Source organism: Lissotriton vulgaris, chromosome 6, assembly GCF_964263255.1.
Source record: "Lissotriton vulgaris chromosome 6, aLisVul1.2, whole genome shotgun sequence".
Taxonomy (NCBI): domain Eukaryota; kingdom Metazoa; phylum Chordata; class Amphibia; order Caudata; family Salamandridae; genus Lissotriton; species Lissotriton vulgaris.
Genome location: NC_141694.1, coordinates 1,558,305,931 through 1,558,321,011, shown reverse-complemented (window position 1 = coordinate 1,558,321,011; position 15,081 = coordinate 1,558,305,931).

Genomic DNA, 15,081 nt, shown 5'->3' with positions numbered 1-15,081 from the left:
GATAATGTAAAAGGGTATTCCTTGCGGTAGGTTTTACGTGGAGGTCTACTTTCAAGATACCTGTATCATTTCTTATTTCGATATCAAGAAATTCCACATGCTCACTGCTAATGTTAGAGGTGAAGCGTAGATTTGTATTGGCTTCATTAATCCATTTGATAAACTCATCTAGAGATTCCCTCCCATCGGTCCAGATAAAAAAGATGTCATCAATATATCTGGACCAATGGGAGATAGATTCAAAAAATGGGGCGATCTCATTGTGGACAAATTCATCTTCAAAGGCGGCCATAAAGATGTTGGCTATAGATGGTGCCACGGAAGCGCCCATACTAACGCCTTTAATTTGGCGGTATAGATGGTCACCAAATTCGAAGATGTTTTCTGTCAATACAATCTCCAAGCATTGCAGTAAAAATGTTTTTGGGCAGGGAATATTGTGTAAGTCAATGAACCATTCTGTTGTTCGTATCGCATCTATTAGGGGAATATTGCTATATAAGGACTCTACGTCCATTGTCACTAACAGATCTGTGTTACAATTAAAAGCTAGTCCTTCTGTTTTGCTAATCATATCTCCTGTATCGCGTATGTAAGATGGAATTTTCGGAACATAGGGGCGTAGATAATTATCCACATACTTAGATAGTGGTTCTGTTGCTGTGCCGATTGTCGAAACAATTGGCCGGTATGGAGGGTTATTTGGGTTCTTATGGATCTTCGGAAGTCCATATATACAAGCAGTTTTAGCATCATTGTGGTTAAGAAAGTCATATTCTTTATTGTTAATGAAGCCGTTCTCTAGGGCAGCAGTAGTCAGAGATGAAATTTTTTTGGACAAGTTAGTAGTGGAATAAGAATTGATTTGTTTATAGAAGGTTGTGTCATCTAGCATATTTAGCATATTTTTCTTATATTCATTTGTATCGATGATGACTATTCCACCTCCTTTGTCGCAACCTTTGAAGGTGAGGTCTTTGTTGGATGAAAGGGATAGTAGTGCTTTATGCTCATCCTTTTCAAGATTGTATATTGGTTTGGGGACAAATTTGAGGGTTTGGTGTAATTTCTTCAGGACCACAAATTCAAAAGTAGCTACTTCAGGTCCTACTTGGTCTAGGGACGGGCTAAAGGTAGATGGTAGACTAAGTGGTTGGATTAAGGACTGTTCCTCCTCTGAAACTATGTTGGAGAAGAATTTTTTTAAACGAATTTTACGGAAGAAAGAAATTATATCGCAGTATAATTCAAACAAATTTGCATAGGAGTGAGGGACATATGATAACCCTTTGGAAAGTAGTTTAATACTGTGACTGTCTAAATTATGTTTGGAGAGATTAAAAATTGGAATCACATTCCGGGTTTCCAATATTGTCTGCTCCGTGTTTCGCGGATGAATTGTGGTTCTACCTGGTGTTGATGATGTTGGGGCTGGTAGTTGCCCCTCGGTTGGCCCTGGAAATGAACTCTGGGGCGTCCCCGGTTGCCCCCGCGCGTCCCTAAAAAAGGGGGCTGTCTTCGGTTACCTCTATTTTGATTTTGGTTGTAACTGGGATCTGGGTCATAATATCCTTCAACACTTTCATTCTCTGAGTCAGATGTTTCTGAGAATGTGTTGACCCGTTGTTGTTGTGGTTGTTGATCTCTTATTTCTGTATTATAATGGTTTTGCTGGTAAAAGTCAGGTTTGAGGTATGGATATGTGTTTTCAATTGTTGCAAAATGTTTATCTTTGAGTAATTTATCATTCTTTCTCTTATCTAGATAGTTTTTGAAGGACTCAAGCTCCTTATTGCATTCTTCGATCTTTTTGATGGCATCATCTAAATTCCCCATCTTTTTAATTTTATCCTCTAGATTTTCTACTTCTGTTCTGACTTCTGCGGCTAGTTCTTTTGCTGTTTCCACTATTAGCATCATTAAGTCTCTTGAACAACGGCTCGCAATTCTGCTCCATTTGTCCAAAAAAGCTTTAGAATGGATGAAGAGGCCAGGAATATTTCTAACCCTTAATCCCATCGGAATGATGCCGAGCCGTAGATATGCTAGCATAAATTCGCCATGGGCCTCAATTCTTGTTAATTTCTTTTTTAGTTCTATTAGTTTCTTGGTATCATCATTATGGGGATTAGAATTTGTAGCAGCACCACTAAAAGGAGTTGATAGAAAATATCCAAAAAAACATTGGCTATACGTCTCAATAATCATTGATGTGAAACTTGAAAATTACTTGTGAGTACCAACTTTTTATGATCACCTTATATAATATCTAGTACATAACATCGCTTGAAATAGTGAGCTATACATCTGAATTATACGAGCGATGTTAAAAATAGAATAGGAACACCAATAGTCATTAAATCTAGGTGTCCGCTGACAATAAAGTTGTTATGTTTATATACCATGTATATCCATTTGAGCCTCTGGTTTTAAGCTCTTTTGAATTAACTAGTATTGGGAAAGCACTATATCCCATGAATATCTTTGTACCCATGTACTAATCCATTTCAATTGTGCTTAAAATAAAGACCTGTGTCTGATTGGACTCATGACTCACACTAGGAAATGAAAAGATATATATTAGATTATCTAGATACAAGACTTGTTGGCTACAGTGTTAAGATGTAGATTGCTACATGTTTTTATACATACAGTTTTAAAGATGTATTATTAATGCAATGTTGTTCTTTTTTTAAAATATTTTGTTCTAGAGCTTTGTGTGGCTACTCCAGAAGAAGGCGCTGGTTCGCCGAAACGCGCGTAGAGATCCTATCGGCCACTTTTCTATGTTTTCCCTTTTAATCCAAGAATTCGTGTATATATTTTTTTGCCACTAATGTATAAATTTGTTCAACCTTTACTTATGTGAGAGTAAATTTTAATTCATGTCCATTGTCGATTGTACTATATGTTATGCATTTTTTTAATATATAATCTGAGAATAAAGCAATATACATTTTCTTAACCTCTTGTAGCCATTTGTCTGTGATTATATTCTATAGGTTGCCTAGGTTGTTTTTTGTCAATTGAATCGTGAGTGCTTCCAGGGTATTGTGCAACGAGGTCGGTGATGATGTTCTCAGCATTGCACACTGCTTGGACATTGATTGAGTGATATGCTTTCCGGTTGCGAAGTATATACTCATTTACGGCAGAGGGACATATGGCTACGTGGGTGCAATCAATGCATCCAATCACGTGTGGGAACTGTGCTACTTGGTAGAATTCCTGTTTTGTTTGGCTCAATTCCTGTGGGGTTGTGGGGAAGGTGATGTGGTTGTTGATCACAGTCATCATGGCGGCCAGGAAGGATTTGAAGAACCGCGAGAGGGAGCTCTGTGATACCCCTCCTGCTTCTGCCACTATATCCTGGAAGCTACCTGACGCAAGCAGGTGCAGGCTACATAGCACCTGGACATGAGTAGGGATTCCCTGGGTCCTATGTGTTTGGCGCTGCAATAGTGGGTCCAATTCATCTATTAAGTCTAGTATCATTGCTGCATTCATCCTGTACTTGTCATAAATTTGCTCACGAGTCTGTCCCAACAATGTGATTCTCTCCTGGATTCTCCTTCTGGCCTGGCCTGCTGCAAGTATCCTCCTCCTCCTCGCAAAAATGTAGAGTCCTGCCATTGTGGGAGGCCACTATGGCCTCATGGGTCTGTTTAAATACACCTCTGATGTAAGGCAGGTGAGTGGGAAAAAATTTTTTTTTTACCACCTGATTGTGATTCCCTTTAAACTGCTATTGCTATATTGCAATTTTAGATATAATCACAATTAGCGATTTTTCATGCATAGGATTAGCGATTTTATTGCGAAATCGCTATTTTGATATAGAGATTTCGCAATATATTTAGCAGAATCATTGGTTACTCGCTACTTGCGATTCGCTAATGGGGTTCGCCCTTGTTTCTGCTATCTTTTTTGCGAATTCGCATTTTAGCTTTTGCGATTTCGCATTTTCCTACGTTTTCACATCATGAATGCCATTTCTTTCTTTTGCGATCGCAATTGGTAATTCGCACCAGTTGCGATCGCAATTTTGGTTGATGCATCTGGCCCTAAGTTTTATAAAATATAGAAGGTCTCTTAGGCTTGAATAGGATCAGCAGGAGTGAATCACATCAGGATCTGCAAAAACTCTCGCTCTCTGGAATCGGATTTTCTCCAAGGGTCTAAAATCATGGATGCAGTGCAATATTAAAGGCGCCAGAATTTCAGCTAGCTGCAGCTGCATGCATGTTGTGTGTATAGAGCATGAGCCGATCAGCCCGAACAACACCTAATATTGTTATGATAACCTTGGAGGCTTCAGCACTCACTGTGCAGACTAAGGTAGAGATGCAAGTCTAGGGACATTGAAAACAAGCCATTCTCAAGTGAAGCAATTCACACAGCCTAACTTACAACAACAGTTACAAATAGTGTTGTGTGCAAAAGCAGCAAAAAGATAAAGTGGGGTTTAAAGTTCTAATAAGCTTATGCTAACATAGCAATGTGCGCAAGCAAGGCCCTGCCTTCACTACACCCTCCCTTGATCGGAACACGCACCGAACGGGGGGCAATTTAGAATGCAGAGTTCAAGTTCGAGACAGAACCAAGTTCAAAATTTGCCAAACTGGACAATTGGGAGTAAAATTCCGAATTAGTAACCACAAAAAATTGTTTTACTCAAAATCAAGCAGAGGTTGCATAGTGTCTAAAGCATTAAATGTGAACAGAGTAAAAAATGAAATAAAAAGTCACAGGTCCAGTACACGTTTGAAGCCAGAACTATGCTACTTCAATCCAAAAGCGTATAGGCACAGTACGTTGCAGCTGCCTCCAAGAGGAAGTCATTGTTCTCATCTGAAAACATTTCAGCCATCCAATTCAATAATGGGAAGGAACACACATGTTCTTCGACAGCCGGAGCCTCTAGCACATTCATAGGACAACTTGGGTGTTCTTCGATATAACTGCGTGCCAGAAAGTCTTGGGCTGCAGTCCATATATTCCAATTACCTAGGAATCCATGTGTCGCTGCGCAGGCCAGTATTCCAATACCAGAACAGTCTAACTCATGAGCAACTAAGGAACTCATTAGTAGCTCATAATCCGGGTTAGGAGACACGGTGTTGCAGAGACACAAATCTAGAGCCCATTCAAAACCACAATCCAGGCAATGGACGACAGGCTGCACGCATGTAAATTACAAGAACCGGAAAGATAATCCATACGCAACACTCAAGGTAGCGGTAGCGCTCCACAGTAATCAAGCATCCGGTTACGAAGTTCGAGCAACCGGGGCAGGTTGTCGCGGGGCACAGATTGTGCAACCATTTTAGAGCAAGCAAAATCAACAGCAGTATACCAGCAGTATACCAGCAGCCAAAGCGAGAATTAACGGTAAGCCGCCAAAGAGGCTGGAAAAAATAGAATGAAAAAATGCTGGTATCACACCAAATATAGTTTGGAATGAGGTCACAAGGCCAGAATTTACCATTTTAAAAAAGTGCGCCAAGCACTTGGTCGACGAGGCATTGAAGATAGAATCAGAGCACCGAAATGCAGGGGTAGATCTGTATTTAAAAGTTCATGCACCTGGGTGCGAGTGTTTGCCACGTGAAGGATGAATGTTTCACGCGAACAAGTAAGGGCGACTTCTTTTTGAGACAATACAGCCCTTATTCAACTCATCTTGTTGAACTCTGCTTTCAAGGTCGGAATGGAAGGCCAGATGGAGACATCGAGGTTCACATATGGAGGAGGGAATAGCACATTATTGCAACAAACTACACATTGGGAGACATTCACAATGTATGGAATCCCTGCCAGCATACCACAACCATCTTCATTATTTAAAAGCAAATAACTACCGTTTGCAAGCAATGTGTAAGCCGGAGTTATTGCCGGGAAATAATTTCCTTTTAAAATGCATGCTAAATTCGGGGCGTCAGAATTGCAAGAGCCATGCAATTGGATATTCCTGCAGACTAAAGAATGATCAGGTGTTGAAGTGCAATCTTCACCCTTTAAATAAACTTCTTTACCCTCCCTCAGGCACCTATAGATGAATGGCAGAGATCAGACTTCATGGAGATAAGTACTACCCAAAGGTTCATATCTACCTATAGCATAGTATTTCATACATGAATCGAATTTTAATAGTGGAAAAGGTAACGTTATTAACCCATGAATGAGCCATACAGCAGAATTATATTCGGCAACAGAAAAAGGCAACGGTTCTAACTTTTCAATATGCAAAAGTGAATACGCAGCATCCTTCATAGACATGAATTGTTGTTTCACAGTCAAATTAAATGGTAAAAACAGAGAAGAGGTATTCATGTAGTCCCAGGGAACTTTACCTGCCTTTAACGTTTCTAATGTCAAAGCGAATTGCATAATGGAACCTAATTGATTTTGACCATGGTACAAAACTGACACTTCATTATGTACGATATCAACAACAGGTGACACAATATGGTCCAAAGTGTAAATTCGGGAAGAAAGGGTGTTAATGCTGTAATCAACAACTGCAAGCACTTTTTCTAAATTCGCCTGGTCAATTGCACGTAATCTAGAAGTTGCTTCTATTTGAGATAGTTTCCAAACTTCGTTGTAAACAGCATATAAACCTTAAATCCATCTTTTTGACCTGCCTCCTGCAGCGTCTTTACCAAAATCATTTAGATTAACATCTTCAGTTAATTTGGACAAATGGAGTTTAACTGACGTTAAGGTGGAATGTTTGAGCCAATTTTGACATAGTTTGCTTACCGAACTTTTGAAACAGGGATCTACCTTAACCTGTGTATAGCCAGGGGCCAGACCCAGAAAACGATGTTGGCATGAATCTGAACTTTTTTGCCATAACAACCAACCTTTGGCATCAAAACTGGAAAAGTTAAAAGACAAATTTAGCATCAGAGACTGTAATTCACTAAATGACCTATCGGTGTGATCGGACCATGTAGGGTATTCTCCCAGATCAGGAAGAGAAGGAGCATTTCATTTTTTAGATGTAGCCAATGCAAAGCAGGTGGTTTGTGAAATTGTCGAATTCAAAAACAACATTTGGTTCGGAATGAGACATGCACGATGCAAAGCCTCAGTGCCTTGTACTTGCCAGCCTTTAGAACCCCAAACAGATTTAAGATCAATGGTATCTTTCCACAGTTCATAGCCCCCTACTGCTAATTGGTCAAGAAAGGACTTAGAATATAGTAATTTAGTGTGGGTAAGTCTAACTTTGGTCAGTCATCTTAAAATAAAATGCGTTAGGATTAGAACGATTAAATTCAGTAAAATATGTAAACTTTTTCAAAATAGTTTTTGAGCTGCCCTCAACGGGAGCTGGACAATGGTCCCATTGTGTGTAATTAACCACATTTCTAAATGTGTTTGCTTTGTGCAGAAAATAATTGCCATATTGTTGATAGCAAAATAAATTAGCATAGTTGGCTGAGTCTAAATACAAATCTTCTGCATCAAAAGCAGCATAATATTTCAAATCAGAAAACAGAGCCTCTACGGCTTGGACATCCCAGTCATCAGAGCGTATATTTTGTTTAACCACATCCCCCATCGAAACACGTAGTACATTGGGAACATTATTAACCTCTGTGGAGCCGTGGATTTGAAATCTGACAGCATCCCATACAATCCCATCTAAAATGGGCCAAGCTGTGATGTTAACAAAAGTCAGGTCCCTCTCCATGATGTGAGATGAGGAGTGGGGTGCCAAAGTTCCATCAATTAGTCTAATTGAAGCTTTTTCTTTAAGATTGTGTCCATTTACAAAAACAGAAAAAATACACCACAAATCCAATTGACATGAATAAAAAAAATTAAAAAAGCACTAGCCAAATGTAAGTCCAAGGGGGGCATCAAAAAATGTTTCTTAAACCAAACACAGCAAAAATTTAGATTTTTGATGTTTACTTAGATGTAGTAGAGTCAGTGTCAAATGAAAAACGTGACTGGTTAACCGCAGATGTTTGCAAATCAGGCATCGACAAGTATGTAGGGTAGGTATACTCCGTATCATCAAGGGGATCACCAGCTGGTGTATTCAATAAAGGATCAGTAACTATAGGCATCTCGATGGCAACGTTAGGCCTGGTGTAACTCGTCGGAGCCAAAATAGAATTTCTCAGCATCGCTGGACAAGGGACCGCTGGAGTCATACTGAGAAGAATTGGCCACTCGCTGTAATTTGACATTGTCAATGGAGATATACCTGTTTTCCTTGCGACCAGGAAGTGGAGGTAAAATGACTGTTCTTGTATCCTGCACTCCAAGCGCAAGAGCACGATATGAGGGGCCGAACTCCGTCTTGTTCTCCACGTTCTCATGGACCAGATCACCAACTCGGGGTAGCTAGCCAACTACCGGAATCTGAAGAGCAGCATCAGATGTGGAGGGCAAATGTTCCTTTGCAAGACTGTCTTTGGTCTTTTGTAGCTTCTGTAAAACATTAGAATGTTCATCTACGTCGAAGGATGCGGCAGACGCCGCCATGTCTAGACCCTCAAGGTCCGGAACAAACCTTTTGATGCCAAAGAGCATTTCGTATGGGGTCCGCCCACCCAGAGACCTTCTAGGGAGATTATTAAGTGCACGCTGTACGCTATAGAGATGGGCTAGCCAGTTCCGGCATGTACCTAAAACCTTAGCAGTCAAGGGTTGCTTTAAGTCACGGTTCACTCGCTCCACAACACTATTACTCTCAGGGTTGTATGGTGATGAAAATTTGACTTGGACTCCCAATGAACCCATGGCATCCTTGTACGCCTTAGAGGCGAACACTGGACACCGGTCCGAATGAAAGGTACCACATGCAAAAATTCCCACAAAGACATGCAAATCCCTGATGACAATGCAGGCATCAGCACTCCTTTGTGGCCACACCCAAACAAAGCGTGTGCACAAATCAACTGCAACTAAGATGTACTTATACGCAGTATCAGAGGAGAAAGGACCGCAGTGATCTAAATAAACACACCCAAGTGGTTTATTAGAAATGTACAACTGCATCTGGGGCGGGCGCGCAGCAGTTGAAGGGTTAATCTGCTGGCATATGTCACAATGAAGGACATAATCTTGTGTCTGCTTTTACAATCCGCGCCACCAGTAACGCTGTTGTAGAAGAGATACAGTAGCTGACACGCCGGCGTGAGCCGAGGCCATGCCCTCGTGAGCCGCTGTTATCAAAGTCTGCCTGCGGTCCGCGTTGGGAAATAACCTGTCACCAACGTCGTTAATTCTCACGTATGGAAATTTATCAGGACTTAAAAGATAAAAGTATTTAGAAGCGAAACCTCAAGGGTAATTACCTCCTTTCTCTGTTGCGGCAATAGCTGCCAAGATGTCATCATCAATCTTACTTTTGGAACGTGTAACTGCTGCTCCTAAGTATGTCGCAACTGCAGTTTTGGCTGCTTCATCAGCAAGACAGTTACCAACAGCGTGTACCCCCACGCGTTGGTGACCAAAGTATGAATTACAAACATGAGTGGGAGCCGTTCTTTAGGTTTAGCCGCTCAAACCCATAGCATTTTGTGTTTAATTGTGCTAACTTTGGAATCACAATAGTCATTCTGAGCCCAAAAGAATAAAATGTCATTGTAAGACTGAACACAGTAGTAAGAGTCACTCACAATAAGAGTAGTCACACTAGGGTCAGCGTAGCGTACACCAGGGCAAGCACCAGAGCACGGAACTCTCCCAATTGGGCGGTAAAGTCCCCTATTGTCTGTGTATGGACAACATCGGACTTGAACTCTCCATTCACCATAGTACCAATCACAATTGCGCAGGCTGATGAATACGCATGCTTTGACTCCGTCGCAGGTTGCGCCGATCCGTCCTTGTAAATGATACAATGGAAATCCTCCAGCGGGCGCATGGTCAGAGGAGCCGGATGAACAAATTCATACTGCAAAAACTCCTGAGTTTGCAAAGATGAATCAAAGAGGAATGTGACATCTGGAGATGTCAAGGATGAAGCCCATTGTATCCACTGAGGATGCAAAGCTTTTGAATTCAGTACACTGGCTTTCGTCACTGCCTCCAAGGCAGGATATGTAGTAACAACCAACATGCGTTTCCCCTGTGACAGTGCCCGTTCTTTCAGAATCGCCATCTGCACTGCAGTCAAAACTTTTTCCACAGTGGAAAACCGCATTTCAGCCAAAGTGTACAAGTGTGACTTGTAAGCAATAGGGAATGTGCCACCCTCATTAAAAGTCAGGTACGTGAAACCCACCGCCCCAGGTACAATTCTTATTACAAGGTTGGTGTGGTTGCCACGAGTCAGTAAGTATTTAGTTTCAAGAAGATCAGACTGCAAAGATTGCGAAATTGCAGAATGTTCAGGCAGCCACCAAGATCTGGTGAAAGTAGGTTGTACCAAGGCGTAAAGAGGCTTGATACGCTGGGCATAATCGGGAATGTAAGTATGCCCGAAGTTCAAAAAACCCAGTAAAGATTGTAGTTTTTTCAGAGTTGTCGGAGCGCGCAACTGTGCGCATTTCTCCAGGAAGTGAGGTGCTAAACCTCGACCTTCATTGTTGAGCTCTTGCCAGGAACAACACTGTGTACTCTGCAATGTGTGATTTTGCAAAGTTAAATTTGTAACCGTAGTCCGCAAACATGCAAATGATGCGGTCAACGCGACACAGATGCGGCCATAATTCGTCGTCTGTGAGATAAATGTCATCAACATATGAACATGCATCAGGGTCGAGTTTCAGACTATGCGGGCGGCAAAGAGGCCTGGACTGTTCTTATAGCCCATAGCCAATCTTCTGAACTGTTTTTGTTTACAGCCACAAGTGAAAGCTGTCCATTGACTACTAATAGGGGACAGGTTATGGCTAAAAAAGCCATTGAATATGTCAAGTGTGGTTTTAAACCATTTACGCACGAGACTATCCACAATAGCTGAACTGTGAGTTTTCTGTACCGCCCAGGTCCGACAATGTGAGTTTAAGTGCCGGTAATCCAATACCAAACGGTATGAGCCAACAGGCTTAGTCACAGTAAAAAGAGGATTATTCATCGGAGACACACACGTTTCGATCACACCTTGATATTCCAATTGTTCAAGGATTTCCGCCATGGGAGCTTTCGCTTCACGTCGCATGAGATATTGGGATTGAGGCTGTGGCATAGACCGCAATGGTATCTCATGACTGGGGAAAAATTTGTCCCATCCGCACTAAGGGCCCCATTAGGATGGCGGGCGGCCATCCTATCGGAAATCGGGACCACCCGCCCTAAGGGCGGGGGTCCTGCACGCACCATTAGGATGTGCCTGCCACAGTGGCGGGCACATCCTGTATTTATAGTATTGTAGCGGGCGGAGCTCTCTGCTCCACCCGCCACAATACTAAAAATGCTTAGCAGCATTTACATAATCAAAGCGGTAGGCACCGCGTGGTGCCTGCCGCTTTGATTATGCAAATGCAGGGGGGTACCCCCCGTGTGCCACCCTCCTTTGGCTTTCACTCCGGGGGGCCCACAGGGGGCCCCCAGAGTGAACACCGCCTGCCTTTCCGTGGCGGCATTGCCGCCGCGGAAAGGCATTGCACACTTGACATTGTAATATGGCTGGCGGTGTCTCATAGACACCGCCACCATATTAATCATTTTCCGCCCCGCGGTCCCCCCCGCCATTGTAATGTGGCGGGGGGGGGGGAAAAGGGTGGCGGGCGGTCCTTTCTGTCGGGCGGATCGCCACCGCCACCATGGCGGTGGCGATCCGCCCGACATCCTAATGGAGCCCTAAGTACGGTACAGCGCCGGTACCAGCACCTTAGCCCACTCATCTGCAAATTGCAGGGCCTGCTCCTTTGGCACAGTGTGTGCGAAACTAGGGAGGATCACCTCCTCCCCACTCAGAGAGGCCAGAACGAAAGGTGGGGGCCAGTCGGCATCTGCCAACAAAATATTATAGGTAGTAGTTAGATTCTCCCAAAATACCCCTTTTATAGTACGTTGTATGTCTCCTTCCATTAAAAGGACTATTTCATAAAGTCTGTCAGGGGGAGCCACTCTAGGGTCAGCTGTCTCAACAGTAACAAACGTGTCAGTGGCTGTCACCTTCAGAAATGGACGCAACACTTACCGCACTACTGTAATTTCCACTGCGCTGTCTAGCAGCGTCAGCGCCCATGCCAGGTTCCGAAGCTGTGTTCTCACTATCCGTGGCATATCTCGCTGTTAAAGCGGCAACTTTCTTCTTCTGAAACTGGGGTCTATGAAGCTGAAAGTCGTCCTGCTTGCCTCTACCGTCAGTCTTGCGGGGCTGCTCATGGCTTTGTTGGGTACCCCGACCTTTGCCGCTGTCTCCTCCACCGGTAGGTGAGACCGATGTATCCTACAAAGAGCGAGGAGAACGTTGATCAGGAACCTGAAATCGATCAGGTGACTTAATATTAGCGTGGTCGCGCAAATCATATGTGCGCTCAGTATACACAGGTATTGGCGAAGAAGGACGTGACCCCTGTTTCTGTTGCTTTTTCCCCTGTTTTTTTATTCTTATTCCAATTCTGCTTTGGAAAATTGGGGCGTTCATCTTTATTAGACTTCTGCTCCTGAGTTTGCTTCTGTGCTGCCTTAGCAAAAGGCTTAACACCTAAACTATTGCGGCCAATGGTCTTATAAGCCTCTGCAGTGATTTTCGGTAACTGCCTGGGTTTATTGGCATCAAGGACATCGCGCAGAGCATTAGACACCTGGAAGTTTACCGCATCACCCTTGACATTAGCAAGGACTAGATCGGAAACAACCTCAAACGCCCGACGAGTCTCATTCCCACTCAACAGCTGCCTCCCCTCCGTGTTCATCATGGACACGCTTAATGACGGAGGGCAGGACAGCCATGGACGGACTGCTGAAGCACATAGTATAGACTGTTGCAAAAATCTTACCCCAGGTTTCACAATCATTCACCTCTGGTATTACGTCTTTCTGCAAACTTACCATAAGAATCCTATGTTTCTCAAGGTAACTAGCTATAATATCGAAAAAATATATAGAATGGACATAATATCGAATTAAAAATATAGACTGGACAAAATATCGAATGGAGACAATATAGTAGTTAAAAATATCGAATTGAAGGTAAGTAATATCGATTGTCAAAATATAGAAGTCAAAATATCGAAGTATATAATATAGGCATTAAAATATATTGAATTTTTAATAATATTTAATTTTTTTAAAGTGTTTGTTTGTTACTATATGTGTGAAAGTGTATATTATTTTTGTAATGCATGTTTAATTTATATTAAGTAATTAATTTTATGTTATTTAATTTTTGCGTAATTTAATTCTGTAGGGGGTTGTGGGTTTATAGGGGAATAGGGTGGGAAGTAATTTAATTATATTAAATTTTTATAAATTATTAATTATTTTTAATTGAATTTTGCTTTTTAGTTCTGTAGCGGGTAATGGGTTCATAGAGGAATAAGGTGGGATGTAATTTAATTGTAACTCATTTAATATTTTTACTTATTGGTATTCATTTTGAATTTATTGTTAATTAATTTTGAATTAATTTGTATTAATTGATTAATTGATCATTATGTTAATTGTAATAATTTATTTTCCACAGCGGGTTGTGGGTTTATAGGGGAATAGGGTGGGTAGTAATTTAATTGTAATTAAGTAAATATTTTTTATTTATTTATTGGTATTGATTTTTAATTTATTGTTAATTAATTTTTAATTGGTAATTCATTTTTATTATTTGGTAATTCATTTGTATTAATTGATTAATTGATAATTATGATAATTGTATTAATTTATTTTCCGTAGCAGATTGTGGGTTTATAGGGGAATAGGGTGAGAAGTAATTTAATTGTCATTAATTACATATTACAAATACTTTTTGTGTATTGATAATTAATTTACTGCTAATTAATTATTAATTGGAATTAAGTATTATTAATTAGTTTTTATTTTTGAAAATTAATTAGTTGTTAATCAATTATGAATAGGTAATTACTTTTTAATAACTCATATTTATTTGTATTTCTAATTGATTAAATATTACATAATATTAAATTGGTAATTAATTGTAATACATTTTTTTGGGTTTTGATATTTAATTTATTTTTATTAATATATTAAATCATTACTTTCCCTACTGTTGCACTCTCTGGAGTGGGAATATAATTTTTACCCCTACGATACCCAACGCTTTCCCTACTGTTGCATTATCTGGAGTGGGAATAGTAATTTTTACTCCTACGCTATCCAACGCTTTCCCTACTGTTGCACTCTCTGGAGTTGGAATAGTAATTTTTACCCCTACGCTATCCATTGCTTTCCCTACTGTTGCACTCTCTGGAGTGGTAATAGTAATTTTTCCTCTCCCGCTATCCAACGCTTTCCCTACTGTTGCACTCACTGGAGTGGGAATAGTAATTTTTACCCCTACACTATCCAACACTTTCCCTACTGTTGCACTCACTGGAGTGGTAATAGTAAATTTTACCCTCCCGCTATCCTACGGTACAAATATTGTATACTTTTTATAAATATTACGTTAATATATATATGTATTAAAAAATAAAATTATATGTTTATTTTTTTAACTTACATTAATTTTTTATTAATTTTAAGGTTATTTAAGTATTTTTAAGTATGTTTTAGTTCATTAGATTTATTATTTAATTAATTTTAAATTACTTTAAAGACATTTAACAAAATTGGATATTTTGACTAACTATATTTTTTACAACTATATTTTTGATTCGCTATTTTTGTACTTACCTGTTTGCAGATAGGAATTCGATATTTTAGCATTTTATAGTTTGTCCACTGTATTTTGGTAGCTCGATATTTTGGCATTCTATATTCTGTCAGTGATCCGTTTCTCAACAGGAGTCGTATTAGGAAATACAGCTTCCAGCTGGTCAAATTTCTCAGCAGGCCAAAAAGGTAAATCATCCTTATCTTGGGACTGCTTGCCCATAACCGAATTAACCATGACGGGATTAATTTTCATCCCGGCATGACCAGCTGGTTGCGCAGCAGCACCAGGTGGCCCCACCTGGACGTTGCAGGAAACATATTGCACTA